Source organism: Chrysochloris asiatica, unplaced genomic scaffold (genome assembly GCF_000296735.1).
Source record: "Chrysochloris asiatica unplaced genomic scaffold, ChrAsi1.0 scaffold00006, whole genome shotgun sequence".
Lineage (NCBI taxonomy): Eukaryota > Metazoa > Chordata > Mammalia > Afrosoricida > Chrysochloridae > Chrysochloris > Chrysochloris asiatica.
In genome coordinates, this window is record NW_006408524.1 from 11,557,189 (window position 1) to 11,579,810 (window position 22,622).

The 22,622-nt window shown below is 39.6% G+C and overlaps 1 protein-coding gene and 2 pseudogenes across 1 annotated transcript in view; 1 reads left to right on the forward strand and 2 right to left on the reverse strand.

The window, feature by feature from the left end:
- Window positions 1-22,622, reverse strand: part of EPDR1 (ependymin related 1) — a 44,286-nt gene that overhangs the window by 8,200 nt on the left and 13,464 nt on the right. The gene's annotated exons all lie outside the window — the stretch shown is intronic.
- Window positions 2,716-2,972, reverse strand: LOC102811273 (annotated as a pseudogene).
- Window positions 4,081-6,778, forward strand: LOC102834219 (annotated as a pseudogene).

Below are 22,622 nucleotides of genomic sequence, written 5' to 3' on the forward strand. Positions count from 1 at the left end.
TCTGCATATCACAGGTTGTTAATGAGTCTTCCTCCAATCCTGATGCCACATTTTTCTTCATAGAACCCAGCTTCTCAGATTATCTGCTCAGTATACAGGTTGAATAAGAATGATGAAAGAATACAACCTTGTTGCATACCTTGCTTAATTTTAAAGCATTCAGTGTTCCCATGTTTTGTTAGAACAACTGCCTCTTGGTCCAGGTACAGATTGCTCATGAGCACAATTAAGTGTTACAGAATACTCATGCTTCGCAATGTTGTCCATAGCTTGTCATGATCTACAGAACTGAAAGCTTTTGCGTAGTCAATAAAACAAGATAAACATCTTTCTGATATTCTCTGCTTTCAGCCAAGATTCATCAGACATCAGCAATGATATCTCTTGTTCCACAGCCTCTTCTGAATCCAGCTTGAACTTTTGGAAGTTCTCTGTCAATGTATGCTTGCAGCTGTTTCTGTATTACCTTTAGTAAAACTTTACTCGCATGGACTTTCAAAGAGATTGTCTTTTCCGATGATTTCTGCATTCTGTTTGGTCACCTCTCTTTGGAATGGGCACAAAACGAATATTTTTCAATCAGTTGGCCAGATAGTTGTCTTCCAAATACATAGATTCAGTAACTATTTACACTTTACTATGTTTGCTTTATCTATTTTCTAAATATTTCCTTAAAACAGACTTTTTGCTATATGATCACAATAGAATTATCACACCTAAGAAAATTAAAAATAATTCCCTAGTGCCATCTAATATCTGGTCCACATTCAATTGTTCTAAAAGTACATTTAATAATTGTTGTCTGTTTGCTTTCCAAATCAGCATCCAATTAAGGCTTAAGGATTATATTTGGTTATGTTTCTTTCTTTTTAAACTCCAGAACAGTACTGCTACTTTTGGTCTTTTTCGGTTGGCAGAAATTCCACATTCTGGATTTTCTCGACAGCTTCTTTATGATGACTGTCATCTAACTTGTTCCTCTAGCTGTCGTCATTACAATGATTTGGACAAGAGGTCTAAAGACTTGATTCGATTTGGGTTAAAGATACTCAGAAAAAAAGAAACCATGCTATGTTGATGAGACTGTGTATTTCATTTTGCACTACTTCAGAAGACAGATGAAGTCCAGCCCCAATACAACTGTTACCTCAAGCACTGGGTTACTAACTACAAAGTCGGTGGTTCAAATTCACAAGCCACTCCTCAGAAACCCTATATACATTGTCTCTATGAATTGAAACCGACTCAGTGGCACTTAACAACAAAGGCTTTTAGGTGCAACTATTTCCTATGATTCTGTAACCACATAGCTTGAAGATTATTTACTTATGGAAGTTGTTTACTTCTTACTATTCCTTCTTCATTTTTTTCAACTGACATTCTTCTGTAAAGAAGAGTTTTGTTTCCGTCAAATGGGATGAGTTGCCAATAAATCAGAGTAAATATTTAATATCTGCTTGTCATCAGTTTTCAAAGCATGGAGTTGGTATAAAATGTCGTCTTCATTGGTCAAATGTCTCTGTCTCATTGAATATCACTCTGAATCATGGGTTTTTGTTTATTAAATGTATTGTTATTGTTGTTAAGTACCGTTGAGTTGGTCCCAACCTGTAGCGAGCCCATATAGAGTTTCTGAGGAGCAGCTGATGAGCTTGAACCGGTGACCCTGTGGTTCAAACTGACTTTGCAGTCCAGCACATTAATCTATAGCACCACACCAGAATGAATCAAAGTCATTATTCTTTCTTTTTTTAATTTTTAAATAATATTTTATTTGCTGACCTCTTTGAAACATACCCAAAATTTACACTGACAATGAACTTTCCATACTAAAATGTTGCTCAGCATGACAAATTGTCACCTTTAAGGAAGGAACATATGAAAATTACATTTAGGTGGTAAAATTAAGGTTGTAAATATAAGTCATTAAAAATATCATATGCTGGTTTATTGGATAACATGACAGCGTGAGTCATGTTTAACACCAAGAGAAACAATGGGCAGGGTATCAATAGAATTATGGAAAGAGTTAGCAATTCCTTAGCCTGCTGAGAACCTAGATGGGAAAATGTAGTAGATATTTCTGTGAATATGGTGGTTTCATCCATTAGAGGTCATCATTGAACTTAGCCATTCATTGCAGTTTCAATCACTGAAAAATGGATTCAGAGAAAGTCACAGTTCAACAAACACCGACCCTCCCTCTCCAGATCCCTTACATTCACAAATACACCTTAAATAGGGAAAGTTTAGAAAAGGCATACTTGTTCAAAATTATTTTTAGATATAATTGAGATTATATTACTGTATATACACTTGTTCATAGTTAGTTCCAGTGACCAAATTATTGGCCATATATAGCATTTTTATGCTCAGAAAGAAACATCAATCCAACAAAATGTTTACATTTAATTTTCTTTTAAGGGCATATTAAATTCAAGGAGAACTGGCTTTTTCTGATACCTCACTTTAAAGTTATTGATACAAATTTACCAGAGAAATAATTATATATTTTGGCCAACATAATATAATCTGTGAAAGGTTTCTAAATTTCCAAAAGTAAATAAAGGTTCTCTAGCTTTCTTAAGGAAATATTAAAAAAACAAGGTATTAAAAAAAGATCTCTCAGATATTGACTAGCCCACTCAGTTACATAAAGCATGTTCTGTCCCCAAACTTTCTCAAATTCAAAAGACAGTTTTCAATTTCAACTAGTCAGTCTGTTTCCATGGCAACACTACAGGATTCCTAGGCTACCCTAAGTCACATTAGCTGACTGTAGAATTTTTCAATCTTTACATCTTGAGCTTGGTCAGTTCTGTACACCAAACAAACGAAATCATCTGTTATTTTAATATACAGACTGACATCAGTATGCCTATATTTGAGAACTACATGTGCCTTCACGGGGTCGGAGACGTAGAGCTTCTGGGCTGCGCTGCTGAACTCCTCCAGGTCTGGCACTGTGGCATCCATGGACTGGGGTGTGAGGCAGAGGCAGGCAAGGCCCTGGGAATAGAAGCAGTGAGGTGTGACCTAGTCAGCCCACCTACCAACCTACCTTCTGCGGCCACCAACCAACTCTTGTTCTTTTTTGATACTTCAGTTGTCTTAAATTCAGTGAGTAGGAACTTCTTTGAGCTAGAATTGGTATCTTTTGACATATCCCATTAATATTTGAGTGCTTACGGCTTCCTGGAGCCACAAGCTGTCCTTTAGACTTGCACTTTCCCTGTTCCTGATCTGAAATCACCCATTTCTCTCAAGATCACTGGTTGCCATGAGTGAGAATTCAGAAACTGAAGTTGGACCCTAGTTGGACTCACTGTCAGTGGGTGTCATGATTTATTTGGGGAAATTTTCAGTGGACAGAGAGAGCTTCCTATATTTTTAAAAAACATGAATTTTTATTGAGATTTCTAATTTACATTTAACATTGCAAGTTTTCCCTTATAATTTTCATTTTCATCTCTTTCCTCTTAGAATGTCATCATTTCCAATAACATTAGAAACTCGACTTATTTGCTTTATCCTATAGCAGTTTTTCAAAATAATCATTTCCAAACTACTGTTAAAAATGAAACTACTAGAGAAAAAAAAGAACTGTTGAATGAAGTTTAAGATTTCATAGCAAGTGTTAGAGTTTCCTTAGAAGAGAACTCACCAGGACTTAAAGAGTCAGTACTGTATTAAAAATTCACTTGGAATAACTTTACAAGGGTAAGTAAAAAAGTATTGTTACAAAGTCATAGAAACCCTTATTAAACAAAAAGATCAAAATGTGAAGGTATTATTGCAGAACATATGTTCCATCAGGTTTATGCATCTCTGAAGATGAGGTTTCCATCTCCCTAACCCTTTTCCAAAGAATTCTGTGCTTTTTTATTTACACCACATCAAAATGGTAGCTTGGGCATCCTCAAGGGACTCAAATCATGTTCTTTTCAAATGTTCTTTGAGTTTAGGGAACAAAAAGAAGTCTGAAGGGGCAAGTTCAGGGCTGGCGGGGAGATGAGATAAGGTTTCCCAATGGCATTCTCATAGGACAGCCCTCAAAGAATGAGCAGCTGACTTGTTGTCATGGGAAAATATTCGTCAGTACAACTTTTGTGGCTTTTTTCTACCAATGCAGTTTTTAATTTTCTGAAAACATCTTCATAATAAGTCCTCATGATTGTCCTATGCAACTTGGGAAAATCCAACAAGATGACCCCTTGGGAATTCCAAGAAACAGTTACCATAACCTTATGAGTTGATCAATCAGCTTTGAATATAACTTGTCTAAAAGATCCCCTCAGAAGCCACTGTTTTGATTGGATTGTTTGGGTAAATCCAAGACTCATCTGCAGTTATGATTCATTGCCTAAAATGATCTCCATTAGCTTTGGTTTTTCTTAAAAGATGAATGGAGAGATATGGAGAAAATGGCGGCAGGATCAAAGTGGCAGCTGAGGTGGCAGCTATGGAACCCAAAATGACAGAGAGTGGCCTGCTCAGAACAAGAAAAAGGAGAAAGACATGAAAAGAGGAAGCAATTGCTTTAAGACATATGCCAACCAGACAAAAACATTCAGAGCCTTCTTTACAAACCTACCTTTTGATATGAAATGGCGGTTCCTTAAAGATCTGGTTCAAGAAAAAGTTGGTGAGGTCACATATGTGGAGCTGTTAATGGACACAGAAGGAAAGTCAAGGGGATGTGCTGTTGTTGAATTCAAAATGGAAGAGAGCATGAAAAAAGCTGCCAGAGTTCTCAACAAGCATAGTCTGAGTGGCAGACAATGAAAGTCCAAGAAGACCCTGATGGCAAACATGCCAATGACTGAACAAGATGTAGGAAAGGAGGAGCAGACCCTACACCATGTACCCCACCCCCAGTAACCACCAGCAACCACAACTAGAAGAAGCTAACTAAATCAGGATACAAGAAGAAGTAAAGCCTATGAGCTACGAGAACATCAGAGATAAACATTGTTAAGAATAAATACCCCTAGACAGCCATGATCGATGTCTCGCTCACTGGCTTTCTGAGATAGACCTGCTCGCTTATCGAGTGTCCGCTCCCTTTCTATTAAACCAGCTTTCTCACACTCCTGTGGTCTTGCTCCTGTCTTGCATCCCTGATACCTCACTGTAATCTGGGACTCCTTGCTTGAAGTCCAAAAGAATTCCTGTGGCATGTTCAGTAAGATGATTCTTTCTCTCTCCGTGCTGTGTGTTTTCTGTCTGTCTCTCTGCGCCTCACTGAATGTGTCTGTCACTCTTGACTGGCTCCCACTTTAGAAGTATGAGTCCACTGGTGGACCCAAGACAGGAGTTGAGTGGAGGCTCCATGCTCCCTCTTCTCTTGGTGGCCATTGAGTGTCAGGGACCGTGAGATACAGTCTGGTTCAGTCCTTGGAACATGGGTAGAGGCAGGAGAGGTGCATGAGGCCCACCAGGGCCCTAAGAAGAGAGTAAGCAATAGCTAATCAAATAAGACTCTTTTCCTTTCGGTGGCCCATTGTGCATCCTCGACCTTGAAGCAAGGGACCGGATAGGCAGGCACATCGCGGGGCATGTCAAGACCCTGATTGCCTGAGCCCAGACATTCAGTAATACCAGGAAAGCAATGCAAAAGGCCAGAAGACTCAGAAGCAAAGTACTTGTAGCAAATTTGGATTATAAAATTGGCTGGAAGAAACTGAAGGAAGTATTTAGTATGGTTGGTGTGGCAGTCTGAGCAGACATTCTTAAAGAGGAAGGGAGACTTTTTCCCTCCCAAGTGTCCTCAGAAGCTACCCCATGGCCTTGGTGGTATTGGCAGATCGATGTCAATCACCTGACCTTTGGTGGTGGCATGGAAAACATGGGCCGATTTGGATCTAGGATGAATATGGGCAAAATAAATGAGTCCCTAAGTAAAGCACTGAAGAGAGGCACAATGATGGCAAAGCAGGGAGGAGGTGGAGGTGGAGGCAGCATCCCCAGGGATCGACAGGATGGGCCCCGGAATTGACCGCATCTGGGGCATGGAACACATGGGTGCAGGCCTGGGCCCTGGCATGGATCACGTGGGCTCGGAGATTGAGTGCCTTGGCCTTGTCAGGGACTGCCCAGGCTCTGGGGAGCGCATGGGCCCACTGGGCCCTGACCATATGGCCTCCAGCATCAAGCGCATGGGTCACACCATAGAGCGCATCTGTGTGGATCACCTGGGTGCTGGTATAGGCCTCGGCCTAGAGCACATGACAGTGCCTATTGACAGTGTGTAAGCCTATTGAGCGCACGGGCTCTGTTGTGGAGTGTATGGTCCCTGCCATCGAGTGTATGGGTCTGAGCAAGGTGTCCATGGTGCCCATAGGCACAGAAGCTGGCCTGGAGCACATGGGTCCTGTGGTGTATTCCATGGTCACTGGCCTGGAGTGCATGGGCGCCAAGAACCTGAAGCACATAGGCCTGGCTATGGGTGATGTCGGCCGCACCAGCTTTGATCCCGCCATTGGGATGAAGCGTGGCAGAGCTTTGATGGTTCCTTTGGTGGAACCAGAGGCCATACCCTGGAATGGCCTGGAAGGCCGGCCGGATGTTTGTGAGAAACCTCCCATTTGATTTTACATGGAAAATGATAAATGACAAATTCAACGAATGTGGCCATGTGCGGTAAAATGACATCAAGATGGAGAACGGGAAGTCCAACCGACGCAATGTGGTCAAGTTTGAGTCGCCTGAGGTGGCTGAGCAGGCCTGCCAGATGACGACTTGGATGAAGCTGTGTGGCCGAGAGATTGATATTTGAATTGATGGAAATGCTTGAGCAGTTGCCTTTTTAAAACATCAAGACCAAACCTCTGGATTTGTATTTTTTCTTGTTACTCATTTTAATTTGTTGGCTGGATGTATTAAGATGTTTTAAAACTTCAGTTGCTTTCTGGAGTGACTGGAATTGTTTTTTCAATGTCTGGGGTTCCATTTGATTGTTTGCATTTGAGATTGCAATGTGTGCAATTATTTTTGTAGTTGTGGCATATAGTTGACACCAAATATGACTTTGATAATAAACAAAAGTTCCTGGGGAAAAAAATAATAAGACAAATGGAAAGATCTTGGTGAAACACTTTGGGTGCCTATTCATTGAGCCAAAAGCTTGCTGAGGCCAAGATGTTCAATTAAAATTGAAAATGCCAAGCCATCTGAGATCCCTAAGGCAGTGGCTATTGCACAATGGTAACTCTATGTTCTTCTAGCTCTAGTTTCTGGGTATCAGGCACAGTTTCTTCATTCATCAAGGCTGATGGTCTTCATCTTTTGGTTCATCTCTGTGGTCTTCCCAGCCTTCCTTATAGAACTTGAGCCATCTACAAACTCTTGTTTTCTGTGGGGCAGCATTCCCATAAACTTGTTGTACATTCTCAATGATTTGGGAAGACTTCCTCTTGAGTTTTGTTAAAAATTTGATTATTAGCCCTGATCTCAAAATCAATCATTTATCCCCCACAGCATACAAAGTATTCTTTTTTTTTTTTTTTTTCTTTTACAGGCACCTTTACATTGACTGAAGCAAGTGTATTAGTGAGAGGCCATCTGTAGTCATCTGCTGATTGCAGAGATATGTTTAAACACATTTTGGTTGGAGAAAACCTGTATCTGGATGAACTGGAACCCTAGGTGTTGTTAGATACCACAGAGTCAGTTCCAACTCATAGTAACAACTATGCACAACACAGTGAAACACGCCCCAGTACTGTGCCGTCTTCACAATTGCAATTAGCAGCCACTGTGTCAATTCATTTTCTTGGGAGGGGGAGGTGGGTGTCTTCCTCTATTTTACTGATGCAACACTAGTAGCAACACTTTTTATTACCAAAAAAAGTATTGGTGTACTTACCGCCATATAACAAATTTCCAGATACATGTGATTCTGTTTCTAGAATTTATTTTATTTGTTTGGGTTTCCTGCATATTCATGCACCAGTGGCACACTGCTCTAAGTACAGAGCCTGTATGGTATGATTCAGTCTCCTATAGAGTTAACTAATTCCCTCACTCTGTCATTCTTAGCTAAGGTGTTCCTAGATAATCAAACTTTTTATTGTTCCATTTGAAATTCAGAATCAACTTATCTCAAAATAAGTAAATAAAGAAACCCAGGATTTTTAAAACATTTATTAACATCAAGGTATATTAACACATAATAGCTTGGGAAGAATTGATATCTTTATAATATTGAGTTATCTTCCCATATGTTTCAGTCTCATTTTGTGTCTTTCTGAACAGTTCAGCAGTGTTTAATATTTTTCCCATGCAGGCTGTGTACATTTTAAAATAGATTCCTACATAGTTTATCTTTGGTGTTGTTGGTGCTATTTTAAAGGGGGAATATCTCTTGCATTTTAATCTCTTTTTGTCCACTGTTAAAATGTTGGTATATTTCATTCCAAATGTTTAGCACATGGTTGCAGTTGTTATGTGTCATTGGATTGGCACCCACTCATATCAACACGATGCACAACAGAAGGAAACACTACTTGGCACAGGCCACCCTCACAATGGTTGCTAAGCCTGAGTCCACAGCTGCTGCAACTGTGCTAATTCATCTCACTGGAGGGTCTTCCTCTTTTTCTCTGGCCCTCCACTTATGATATCCTTCTCCAGTGACTGGTCCCTCCTGAAAATATGTCCATGAGAGATGAAGTCTGACCATCTTGTCTTCCAAGGAGCATTCTTCCAAGACCGATTGGTTTGTTTGTTTGTTTTTTGGCAGGCCATGATAATTTTAATATTCTCCTTCAAAACCATAGCGCAAATACATCAATTCTTCCAGTCTTCCCAATACACTATCCAACTTTCACATGCATATGAGCTTATTGAAAATACCATGGCTAGGATCAGGCGCACCTTAGTCCTCAAGCTGACATCTTTGTTCTTCAACACTTTAAAAAGGTTTTGTGCAGCAGATTCACCTAATGCAATACATCATTTGATTTCTTGACTGCTGCTTCCACGAGTGTTGATGGTTGATACATGCAAAATGAAGTCTTTGACAATTTCAAACTTTTCTCTATTTATATGGATGTTGTTTATAGGTCCAATGGTGAGGGTTTTCGTTTTCTTTACATTGAGATACAACCCTTACCGAAGGCTGTGGTCTTTGATCTTCATCAGTAAGTATTTTTAGTTCTCCTCCCTTTCAACCAGCCAGATTGTATCATCCGCATATCGTAGGTTGTTAACAAATCTTCCTCCAAGCCTGATGCCATGTTTTTCTTCATATAATCCAGATTCTAGGATAATTTGCTCAGCATACAGGTTGAATAAGTATGATGAAAGAATGCAATCCTGGAGCATACCTTTCCAAATTTTAAACAATTCAGTGTTTCCTTGCTCTGTTTGAAAAACTGCCTTTTGGTCTATGTACAAGTTTCTCATGAGCACAATTAAGTGTTCTGGAATGCTCATTCTCCACAATGTTATCCATAGTTTGTCATGGTCCACAAAATTGAAAGCCTTTGCTTAGTGAATAAAGCACAGATAACCATCTTTCTGATATTCTCTGCTTTCAGCCAAGATCCATCTAACATCAGCAGTGATATCCCTCATTCCACGTCCTCTTCTGAATCCAGCTTGACCTCTGGAAGGTCTTCATCAATGTATCATTGCTGTCATTTTTCTATTATCTTTAGCAAAATTTTACTTGCATGCAATATTAATGATATTGTCTGAGGATTTCTGTATTCCATTTGAAATAGGCACAAATATGGATCTCTTTCAGGTAGTTAACTTCCATACGTGAGTATGTCTCCAGTGCTGTATCAGTTTATTGAAAGATTTTAATTTGTATTCCATCAATTCCTGGTGCATTGATCATTGTCAATGCCTTTAATGCACCTAGGACTCCCTCCTTCAGGATCATTGGCTCTTGATCATATGCTACCTCTTGAAATGGTTGAACATCCACCATTTCTTTTTGGTACAGTGACTGCGTATTCTTTCCATCTTCTTTTGATGCTGTCTGCATCATTCAACATTTTGCCCACAGAATCCTTCCATATTCTTCAATCCTTGAAGTCAAGGCTTGAATTTTTTCTTCAGTTCCCTCAGCTTGAGAAATGCTAAGTGTTTTCTTCATTTATTATTTTCTAACTGCAGGTCTTTGCACATTTCTTTATATTTGACTCTGTCTTCTAGAGCTGACCTTAGAAACTTTCTGTTCAGCTCTTGTACCTCCTCACTTCTGCCATTTGCTTTAGCAGCTCTACGCTAGAGCGCAAGTTTCAGAGTCTCTTCTGAAATCCTTTTGGTCTTTTCCTTCTGTCTTGTCTTTTTAATGACCTTTTGCTTTCTTCCTGTATGATATTCTTGATGTCATCCCACAACTCTTCAGGTCTTTGGTCTTTAGTGTTTAACACATCAAATCTGTTCTTCAGATGATTTCGAAATTTAGGTGAGATATGTTCTGGGTCATATTTTGGCTCTCGTGGACTTGTTTTCATTTTCTTCAGCTTCAGCCTGAACTTGCATATGAGTAATTGATGATCTGTTCCACAGTCTGCCCCTGGCCTTGTTTTGGTTGTTGATATGGAGCTTTTCCATTGTCTCTTTCCACAGATGTTGTCAATTTGATTTCTGTGTATTCCATCTGGTGAGGTCCATGTGTATAGTCATCATTTATGTTGTTTTAAAAAGGTATTTGCAATGATGATGTCATTAGGCTTGCAAAATTCTATCATGTGGTCTCCAGCATCATAATACCAAGGCCACATTTTCTGACTACTGATCCTTCCTCTTTGTTTTCAACTTTGCATCTCAATCACCAGTAATTATCAATGCATCTTGATTGCATGTTTGATCAATTTCAGACTAAAGAAACTGGCAGAATTCTTTAATTTCTATCATTACTGACTTTAATGGTTGGTGGGTAAATTTGAATAATAATTGTATTAACTGGTCTTCCTTGTAGGCATATGGATATTATCCTATCACAGACAACCTTGTACTTCATGACTGACCTTTTTTTTTTTCCCATGATTGATCTTGATATGTTCTTTTTGATGATGAATGCAACGCCATTCCTCTTCAATTTGTCATTCCCGGCATAGTAAACCATGTGGTTGTTAGATTTAAAATGGCCAATACCAGTCCATTTCAGCTCACTAATGCCTATGATATTGGTGTTTATGCGTTCCATTTCATTTTTAACAATTTCCAATTTTCCTAGATTCATACTTCATACATTTTATGTTCTGATTATGAATGGATGTTTACAACTGTTTGTCTTCATTTTGAGGTGTGCCCCATCAGCAAATACAAATCCTGAAGGCTTTTACTCCATTCGCATCATCACGGTCAACTCTACTCTGAGGAGGCAGCTCTTCCCCAGTCGTATTTTGAGTGCCTTCCAACCTGAGGGGCTCAATTTCCGGCACTATATCTGACAGTGTTTCTCTGCTATTCATAAGGTTTTCAGTGACTAAATATTCGGAAGTAGTTCGTCACTCTTTCTTCCTAGTCTGTCTTTGTCTGGAAGCTCAGCTGAAACCTGTCCACCATGGGGTTCCTTGCTGGTATTTAAAATACCCGTGACATATCTTCCAGAATCACAGCAAAACACAAGCCACCATAGTATAACAAATTGACAAATGAATGGTGATTAACATATTATTTAGCATATTATACAGAGTCCTGATATGGAGCTGTAAGACAATTCACTATACTGCAAGGTCAGTTTGAACCTCAAGGTCTGTTTGGACCACAAGGTCAGCAGTTCAAACTCACCAGCCACTCCTTGCTATGAGTTGGAATTGACTCTACAGCACTTACCAACAACAACATAGCGCATATAAAGACATTATGCCTATATCAGTATTCATAACTCAGATTAGTTTACAATCATTTTAACAAATACATGATTCCCTTGTATACAAATACTGTGATTTACTTCATTAACCCCCTACTCATAACCACTTAGATTATTTCTATAATTTTGTTAATGTTAACAATGCTGAAAATAAAAACAATGCTGAAAAAAATAAAAATAAATTCTTTAGCTTTTTGTGTTTATATCCTCATGAAATTTTATATAGTAGGACTGCTCATTCAATGGAAATTCCCATTATAATACAAAACTATGTATCGGTGTTGAAAATAGTCACATAAAGCATATACCAATTCCATAATTTCTGGTGTTGTGCAGTGGGTTAAGGTGCAAGGTTGGTTGTTTAAGCTCATCAGCCACTCCTTGGGAACCCTATGCAGGGTTGCTATGAGTCGGAACTGATTAGATGGCACCTAACAACCAATTCAGTGCCATTGACTACATTCCTCAAGTTGTGCAGCCATCCTCACCCTCTTTTCTGAGATGTCCTCCTTCATGGCATAAACTCACTGCCTTACCTATCAAGTTGCTGTTGTCGGTTTGATTCCATCAGATAGTGCTGTCAACAGGACAATGCTCAAGTCAGACATTGTTCATGAATGAAGCTCAACTGCCAACCACAGGCTGATGTCAGTTGGTTGTACTGTGGTGGTTTGCGTGTTCCTGGAAGCTTTACCACTGGTATTTTAAAACTAGCAGGGTCACCCATGGTGGACAGGTTTCAGAACATTCATTTGCTGGTGGGGTACAACTCAAAATGAGGAGAAATAGCTGCAAAAATCCATTAATAATGGTAACATGGAAGGTATGAATTATATGAATCTAGGAAAATTGGAAGTTTCAAAAAGGAAATGGAGCCTTAAGATTGATATCCAAGGATTAATGAGCTGAAATGGACTGGTGTTGGCCATTTTGAATCTCACAATCACGTAATTTACTATGCCTGGAATGACAAATTGAAGAGAAATGGTGTTATATTCATCATCAAAAAGAAAATCTCAAGATCTATGTTGAAGTACAGTGCTGTCTGTTACAGGATAATATTCAGACACCTACAAGGAAAAACAGTTAATACAACTATTATTCAAATTTATGCAACAACCACTAAAGCCAGTGTGATGAAATTGAAGAACTCTACCAACTTCTTCTATCTGAAATTGATCAAACATGCAATCAAGATGCATTGATAACTATTCATGATTGAAATCAAGCAAAGGTCGGAAACAATGCGGAAGGATCAGTAGTTGGAAAATATGGCCTTGGTGAAAGAAATGATGTTAGAGATTGCACAACAGAATTTTGCAAGATCAATGAATTCATTGCAAATGTCTTTTTAAAACAACATAAAAGATGACAGTACACATGGATCTCATCAGATGGAATACAAAGGAATCAAACTGGCTACATCTGTAAGAAGAGATGGGGAAAAGTACAATATCATCAGTCAAACCAACGCCAGAGGCAGACTGTGAAACAGACCATCAATTGCTCATATGCAAGTTCAGGCTGAAGTTGAAGAAAACTAAAACAAATTCACAAGAGCCAAAATATGACCTTGAACATCTCATACCTGAATTTAGAGATCATCTGAAGAACAGATTTGATGCATTAAACACTAATGACTGAAGACCAGAGGAGTTGTGGGATAACATCAAGACCATCATTCAGGAAGAAAGCAAAAGGTCATTTAAAAGACAGGAAAGAAAGAAAAGGCCAAAATGGATGTTAGAAGAGGCTTTGAAATTTGCCCTCCAGCATAGACATGGTAAAGCGAGTGGAAAAAATGAGGACATAAAAGAGCTGAATACAAAATTTCAAAGAAAGCAAAAGGTATACAGATTCACTGTACCATAAAGAAATGGTTGATGTTTAACCATTTCAAGACATAGCATATGATCAAGAACCAGTAGTTATGGACAGAAGAATCCCAAACTGCACAGAAGGCACTGGCAAAAAACAAGATTCCAGGAATTGATGGAATGCATATTGAAATCGCTCACTGGAGGTATCCACTCATCTATGCCAAGAAATTTGGAAGGCTTCTGCATTTTACAACCAAGACAATTGTTTTCCTGTCCTGAATAGAAATAGCCAAGGGATTATAAAAATGCCTGAGGCAGAGCTTAACCAGTAGAGTGGAGATACCTGATTCACAGAGATCTTTATGTGTGTGCGTCAGAAGACAATCGTGCTCCTGATAGGCTTCATTTTGTTGGCTGGTTGAGTTTTTACACAATATTTTATTGTGTTTTTGGTGAGATAGTGTCTTCAGTGGCTGTTTTTTCTAGAAGTAAACTGCCAGCCTAATCTGAATGCCTCTGGGTGGCTTTGGACATGTAACCTTTCTGTTAGCAGTCAAATGCATATGTTTGTACCACACAGAGTTTACATACTGGCAAGTTCCGCTAACTGACATGTGATTTGTATTTATTTTTTAACAGGTGAGGAAATCAGAGCATAGCTAGCACTATATAATGATACCATTATTGGACCCAAAAGGTAACCTCCTAGAAGACCCATTCTCATTCTCTAAACACTTTGCTCGTTCTACAAGGTGAAGGGTGATTCTCCCCATCCAAATGGAACCCTGGGCTATCCAAAATATATTAAATTACAGAAAAGGGAGTAGACAAATATATTGTGATTACAAAAGGGCTTTGGCTTTTGTGGAAGACACTGCACAAATTTTGGATTTCTTTAATCTGCAATATAAAAGATTAGTAATACATGCCAACTGTCTGACTCTCAGAAGGAAGAATTGAGCTACAGACACTCGCCATTCTGGCATATACTAACTATGAGTTACACCCTACAGCAATTATGAGACATAAAAACACTATTTCAAAATTATGTTAGAAACAAACTCACTGTGTTTGAGTGATGCCAATCACGTATAACAAAAGGAAAATGAAATTATTTGAGAATGTAGCCCAAGGAAAAGTAAAATTAAAGAATATTATTAGTGTAATTTCAGAGACTGTAAATGGATGAGTCTCCACTACTTGGATTCTAGTACAAAAGAAAGAAAGAACAGTCAAAATATGGAAGATAATTTTTTCCTCCAAAAAAGTTTATCTGGATGAAAACAGATCATGTGATGGAAGAAGACAAAAAACTCATGAGAGAACTGTTGAAGCTGACCTTTTTTTTTTAAGTCACTTGCCAGTCAACTCTGAATTATGGTGAGCATTGTAAGTCTGAGTACGTAGAACTACACTCCGTAAGGGTTCCAATGGCTGATTTTTCAACAGAGGATAGATAGCCTGGACTTTGTTTATGAGGAGCCTCTGAGTGGACTCAAACCTTCAACCTTTCGGTTAGTAGACAAATGCATTAACTGTTTGCACTACCCAGGGACTCCTGACCTTTTTCTAAAAGACCACTGAAAGATATGTCCTCCTAAGAGTTGAGATACCACCGGTGCCATGGTACATACTGATTTCTAGAACTGTAAAACGGGATATTAAGGAGAGTGGTGAGGATGTACAAAGACAGCCAGGTTCATACAGTTGGCAATATGTTTTTCAATAGAAACACATAAATTTCTACCCATGATGAAATAAAGAATCCACAGATCCTCTGTGCTAACATGCAAGCTATTATCAGAATTCTAAAATCTATGTCTTACTTTTCACTCTCATTGGGATTTCAGATGGCACTGCATTGATGGAAAAGGAGTAATGTGTAATTGGAATGATAGTGTTCTAATGAAAAGCATTATTATCAAAATAAAATATGAACAGGAGGCAGGTTAGCAAATTAGTCTGGGTAAGAAGTAAATTAAAAAGTATTGTTCTAGAGTTATCTCGATCTCTATCTGTCTGTCTATCTATCTATCTATCTATCTATCTAACTATCTATCTATCTATCTAATGTTGTTGTTTTTCTTAAGTGCCTTCCAGTTGGATGCTACTCATAGTGACCTTGTGTAGGGTTTCTGATGAATGGCTGGTAAGTTTGAACTGCTGACCTTGCCATTCAAGCCAACTTTGTGGTCCAGTGTTTATTCCTTGGCAACGCACCAGGACTCCTCTCTCTCTCTCTGTATATATATATATGTGTGTGTGTGTGTGTGTGTGTGTGTGTGTGTGTGTTTTGTTATTGTTGGTGTTGTTGGTGTTAAGTGCCTTCAAGTCGGTTCTGACTTTATAGGATTTCCGAGAGAAGCAGCTGCTGAGCTTGAACCACCAAACTTGAGGTTCAAACTGACTTTGCAGTCCAGTGCATTAGCCCATAGTGCCACACCATAAATACACACACCAATATAAAAGTTAAGGAAATTGTAGGAAATTTGGATACAGAAGTAGGAGAGCTAGCATGGGGTGTTGTTAAGTCCCATCAAGTTGCTTCCAACTCATAGAGACCCTGTAAAGGGTTTCTGAGGAATGACTGGTGAGTTTGAACCACCAATCTTGCAATTCAAACTGACCTTGTGGTCCAGTGGATTACCCTGCAGCGCCACACCAGGGTACCCCAATATGGGTAAGGAGAGATAAATATTCTACAAGGAGTAATGAGAAAAGACAGCATCAAACTCCAGAATTAGTAGATGACAGAAATAGCCTGGAAATATTATTGAAGTTCAAGGATTAAAAGAAAACTAAACAAACAAAAATAAATAACTTACCAAAAACAGGGGCAGAAAGAAATCACTAAAACCTAACAAAAAAAAATTAGTTTGAAATGAGACTTCTCTAATTCTAAATACGATAAAAATGATCAGCAAAAGACTAATAGAACCTAGTGAGTTGCACACAGGCAAAAATGCTCCTAATCTGTAAAAATGGCAACGAGGAGATTATCTCTGGCATTCAAAAGTTCTGAAACTATGGTACCCAAGCACCTTCCCTGAAGAAAGTCTCTAGCTGCTTGAAACACAGAGCAAAATAAAGGTTTCAGGTAAAACGAGACAATTGGTATGAAAGGAATTGCAGTGAATAAAATAAGGGGTAAAATAATTTATGCTTCTGTTTTTAACAAAAGACTTTGTGGCAAAGCTACTTCGAAGTTTCATCAAGACACACTATAAAAATTCCTCTGCATTTTAACAAGGGAAGGAGTTGGCCTTTTTGTGGCATGAGTCAGCATGGTGAAAGAAGAAAAGATCTGAAGCCAGCAAAACATGAAATTCTTTTTGTATGCTAAGTGAGATCTGCAGAAATACTTGTGCTTTATAAAGGATATTGTGTTCTGACATCAGAAAAGTTGATCCCCCAGCTTCATTCTCTAAGTACTTACAGAAGACTGAGGTCTTACCAAGATGACTCCTCTGAGAGTGCCGAGGGTAAGACCAGGCAATACATGCACCTGGTCCTGGAGCAGAATCACTCTCCAAAATCACAGTGGCCTGGGCATCTTCCTAAGAATATGGTTTGCCTTTCCCAGCCCAGACATCCTGATTCATCACCTTCTTGGTGAGACACTCCAGGGAGCGGGCATTTGGGTTCTGGAGGACAAGAGCTATGTCTCATCCAGAAACTTAGGGAAAATGTCTTAGAAGCTCGCGAGTTGATGCAGACAGCTTGGCTCACCACACCCAAAACACTGGAGTATTTTCAAGCAACCTTGGAAAGTCTTGTATTTACCATATTGACCCTGGTTGGAAAACCACCTGGTTTGTGGTCATGCCACAAATATGCACACATATGTGATCTATATGCCTCATATGCTTTCTCTTACTTGTGGTAAACAATGCCTCATGAGACCAAGAACTGTTGTGTCCTTTGGCCCTGTGCCATCTTGCCATCTGCCAGAATCTTCCTTGGTAAGTTCTGAGATGCTCCAGCATATTCTCTGAGTCAACTTAGGGGGACTGTGGTGGCTCTTCTGGGGCAGGTTGATGGCTCTCACCCTTTCCAGTAAATCTAACTTTAGCCACAATAGATGCAGCTTTTTGCAGGCACAGCGTCATCATGGCACTGTAGGCTTTTTGTCCATGGAGTCTTCGTTTCCAAGAGTTTCTTCTATCCTCAGAAAGTCTGAGTATAACCCAGGCACCCAATTGGGGGGCTGATTCTTCTACAGGAAACATTTTAATTCAGAGAAACATTGCTTTCAACAACAACAACAAAACCCTAGAGATTGAAGGAACCCTCAATTCCTACACTGGGGTAAATTCTCCAAAACTGAGATTGAGGAGAAAGAAAGAATTTGAGGACGGTGTTTGATGGAAAAGAGCCAAATATTGTTTTTGGCTGAAAGGGAGCTGGGGAGTCCACTCTTTGGGAGTTTGTGATACATCCTCCTAGGGGATCCCACTACTGATTAAAATATGGGTTGTTGTTTCTGTTAAGTGTAGTGCTGTCGAGTTGATTCCAACTCATAGCAACCCTGTATAGGGTTTCTGAGGTGAGTTGGCCTTTTCGTGGCATGAGTCAGCATGCTGAAAGAAGAAAAGATCCGAAGCCATTGACCTTATGGTTCAAACCAATGTTGTGGTCCAATGCTTACCCTATAGCTTATTCAGTTTAATCTGATGTCTAAAATTACTATTAACAAATATGAAGCAACATAGATAATACATCATATAATATCACATAAATCCATTTAACTTATGACTTAAAAAAACACTACTAAGTCTAATTATTAAAAAATAACAGAAAATATAAATACAGAATGGTGGTAACGTTGAAAAGAGTATTAACAGATAAGGAAGACTATTTTTGTAAAGTTAAGAGAATATCATGGACAACTTTATGATGATAAACAGTAAACTCTTGATGAGATGGAACATTTTCTGAGAAAGTATGAAAACCCAAAACTGCCTCAGAAGGAAACAGAAAGTTGTTTGGTGTTGTTAAGTATCGTCAAGTCGGTTCCAACTCATAGTGACCCTGTGTAGGCCTTCCAAGGAGTGGCTGCTGATTTTGAACTGCCACCCTTGTGGTTCAAACCAACCATGCGGTCCAGTGCTTTATCCCACAGTGCCACACCAGTTACCTTCAATCATTCAACTAAAAACCAGATCAAAAGGTTTCTTCTCCCAAAAGGGATTTATCCAAAGTAAATTTGAAAGTGGTGAACATATGAAGGGGCTTCAAAAAGTTCACGGAAAGAAATCCATTATCTTTTAACTTGATTTTTCACTAATGTTTTGAAACCTTCTCATATAATCACACATAAATACAAAGGTTTACATATTGTACTATTGTTTGTACTAGGGCAAAAAGAGGGGGAAGAAACATAACTGTCCCATAATAAAGAGTTGCCAAGTAAGAACCAATAGATCTGTTTTGAAAGAAGTGCAGCCAGAGTGCTCCTTGGAGGCCAACATGGCCAAACGTCGTCTCTCATATTTCAGACATATTGTCAGGAGGGACCAGTCGCTGGAGAAGGATATCATGTTTGGTAAGGTGGAGGGTCAAAGAAAAAGAGGAAGACCCTCAACGAGATGGATTGGCCAAGTGGCAGCATCAATGGACTCAAGCGTGGCAACAGTAGCAAAGCTGGCCCAGGATCGGGCAGTGTTTTGTTCTGCTGTGCATATGGTTGCTATGGGTCGGTACTGACTCGATGACACCTAACAACAAACAACATTAGCTAGAATAACAAAATCAGTAAAAACAACAACAAAAAAAGATTTTGTTGAAGATTATCTGTGACATGATGAATATGCACAATATTTTGTATTAAATGAAAAAAAAAATGCACAACATTTTCTTTTTAAAGTGTATATACAGAAATAGAAAAAAAAAACCCCACAGAAGCACATATATCCAAGTTGTTAAACCTGGAGTAGAATTATGAGTGATCGTAACATTCTTAGTTTTGCTCCTTGTGTTATCTAAATTCCCCTCCCTGAACATGTATGTGCTAGTAATACAAAATCCATTAAAATTATATTTCTAATGTATTCATCCAGTACATTTATTAAGGCTCTCTATGTGCCAAGCACTGCTCTAGGTCTTAGTAGTTCAGTGGTAAATTAGACCAATAAAACCCTTCCTACCTACAGGGGAGAGAAACAGACAATAAACATCAGACAAATTAGCTGAAAACACAATGTTAGAGAGTCATAGTGTTCTACAGAAAACAGAACAAGATGTGATGGAGAATGGCATGTGGAACACGGATTCTTGGAGACCTGACAGAGAAGGAGCCAGAAATTTAAAGAAGGTAGACGTAAGACTAACCGGCACGAATAAACTCACACAATATATTATTACATGACAAAAGCTTATTATGAACTAGGATATGCTACAGTGGTTTGTTGTATGCCTACAAATCTCCTAGGATATTCAGGAGATATTAATCATAGTTAAATCAGTTGGGAAAGGAGCCCTGGTAGGGTAGTGGGTTGTATACTGGGTTACACAAACTCAGCAGTTTGAATCCACCAGCTGCTCCATGGAAGAAACATGAGACTTTCTGTTCCTGTAAAGACTTGTTGTTGTTGTTGTTAAGTGCCATGGAGTCAATTCTGACCCATAGTGACCATGTATAGGGTTTCCAAGGAGCAGCTGGTGAGCTTGAAGCACTGACCTTGCAGTTGAAATGACTACGGTCTGACGCATTAGCCCACAGCGCCACAGCACGGCTCCCTGTAAAGACAGCCTCAGAACTGCTGAGTCAGAACCGAATCAATGGCTCACAGCAGCTTATCAGTTGGGAAGCTACTGATGATTTTACTTTTTCCTCTTTGTTTGTCTATAGTTCACATAGTCTTCCACAATGAATATATCATTGCTAAGTATCAACGAGTCAATTCCGATTCATAACAAGCCTGTACAGGGTTTTCAAGGAGCAGCTGATGGATTTGAACTGCTGACCTTGTGGCTCACAGTCCAGTGTTTACCCACAGCACCACATCAGGAACATAGGTGACCATTAATACTCATTACTTTATACAAAAATTTAGTCGGGTCCTGTTCTAAGTTGCTGGAATACAGCATAATAATAATAAAAAATAAATGTGCCCTAATGGAACCTTTGAACTGCAAGGTCGACAGTTCAAGCTCACCAGCTGCTCCTAGGAAACCCTATACAGGGTCACTATGGGTCAAAATCGACTCGACAACACTTCACAACAACAACAATGGAACCTTGCATTCCTGGTGTGGTGCTGTGGGCTAATGCATCAGACTGCAAAGTCGTTTGAACTGCAAAGTGGTGGTGGTTCAAGCTCACCAGCTGCTCCTAGGAAACCCTATACAGGGTCGCTATGGGTCAGAATCAACTTGATGGCACTTAACAACAACAATGAAACCTTAGGAGCTCTGGTAGCGTAGTGGTTATGAATCTGACAGCTAACCTCAAGGTCCAAAGTTCGAAACTACCAGCTGTTCAGCAACAGAAAGATGAGGCTTTCTGCACCCATAAAAATTTACAGCCTCGGAAACCCTGTACAGGGTCGCTGTGAGTTGGAACCGACTCTACGGCCCACCACCACTGCCACCACCAATGGAACCTTACTTTGGATGAGGGTTACTGAGAAGGGTGGAGGTGCAGGACTAGATTAAAAAAAAAAAAATTATACAGTATATTGTTTCATTAAGTGCTCCTGATTTGACCCCTGACTCTGGAGACCCCACTCACAATAAAACGGTCTTTCTTGTGCCATCCGCAGTTGCAGATTGGTCGATTGTGATCCATAGAGTTTTGACTTTTCATTGGCTGAGTTTTGGAAGTAGGTTGACAGGCCATTCTTTATGGTTCATCATAGTCAGGAAGCTGTGCCAACAGTTCTTCAACATCACAGCAACAAGCTAGCCTCGGCTCACTGATGGGTAGCTAATGGCTGCACAGGAAGTACATGGGCCAGGAATTAAACCCAGCTCTCCCAGATGGAGTAAGGTCAGCAGTTCGAAACTATCAGCGGTTCCATGGAAGAAAGATGAAGCTTTCTGCTCCTGTAAAGAATTACAGTCTTGGAAATCCTATACAGGGTTGTTATGAGTCGGAATTGCCACCACCACCACACACACAGAAGGCAAGAATTCTACCACTGACCCAACAATGCCCCACATATTGTTTGTCAGTGTATTGTTTTTGTTGTTAAGTGTCATCAAGTAGGCTCCAACTCATAGCAACCCTGTACAGGGTTTCTGAGGAGCAGCTGGCAGGTTTGAACTGCCAACCTTGTGATGGATGTGCAGTCCAGAGCTGATCCTATAGCACTACACCAGGAACCTTGAAAGATAAGGCAATGAGGTGGCGTGAGTACGAATGCTGAAGGGGATACAGTCTAAAATGGGGCAGTTAAGGACAGCTTCAGAGTTAAGAAGGTGACCTTGGGAGCAACCCATGTGGCTTTCTAGGGGAAAGGATTTCCAAGAGAGGGAACAGCATAAGAAAACACCAGAGAGCTAAGTATAACTAACATGTTGGAGGAGGAATTCAACACAATACATTATGTATACTTAATTCTCTGGTATTTTCATATGCTGTTTACTCTGAAAACACCAGAGGCATTTAGCAATAACAACAATGTGTTGAAGGAATCCTGATGTGGAGCTGTAGGATAAGTGCTAGACTTCAAGGTCAGCTTGAACTGCAAGATCAGAGGTTCAAATCCACCAGCCACTCTTTGGCAACACTATACAGGGTTGCTATGAGTCAGAACCGATAAGATGGCACTTAACAACAACACCATGTTGGAGGAACAGTAGGAGCCTGGAGTGAGGCCAGAGAGGCAATGGATGGTTGGGGGACACGGTCTTTGGGCCCTCGTAGGACCATTAGGAATGCTGAGGGTCTTTAGGATAAGACTGAACTGCTAACCACAAGTTTGGTGGTTGGAGCTCACCAGCTGCTCCTTGTAAGAAAGATG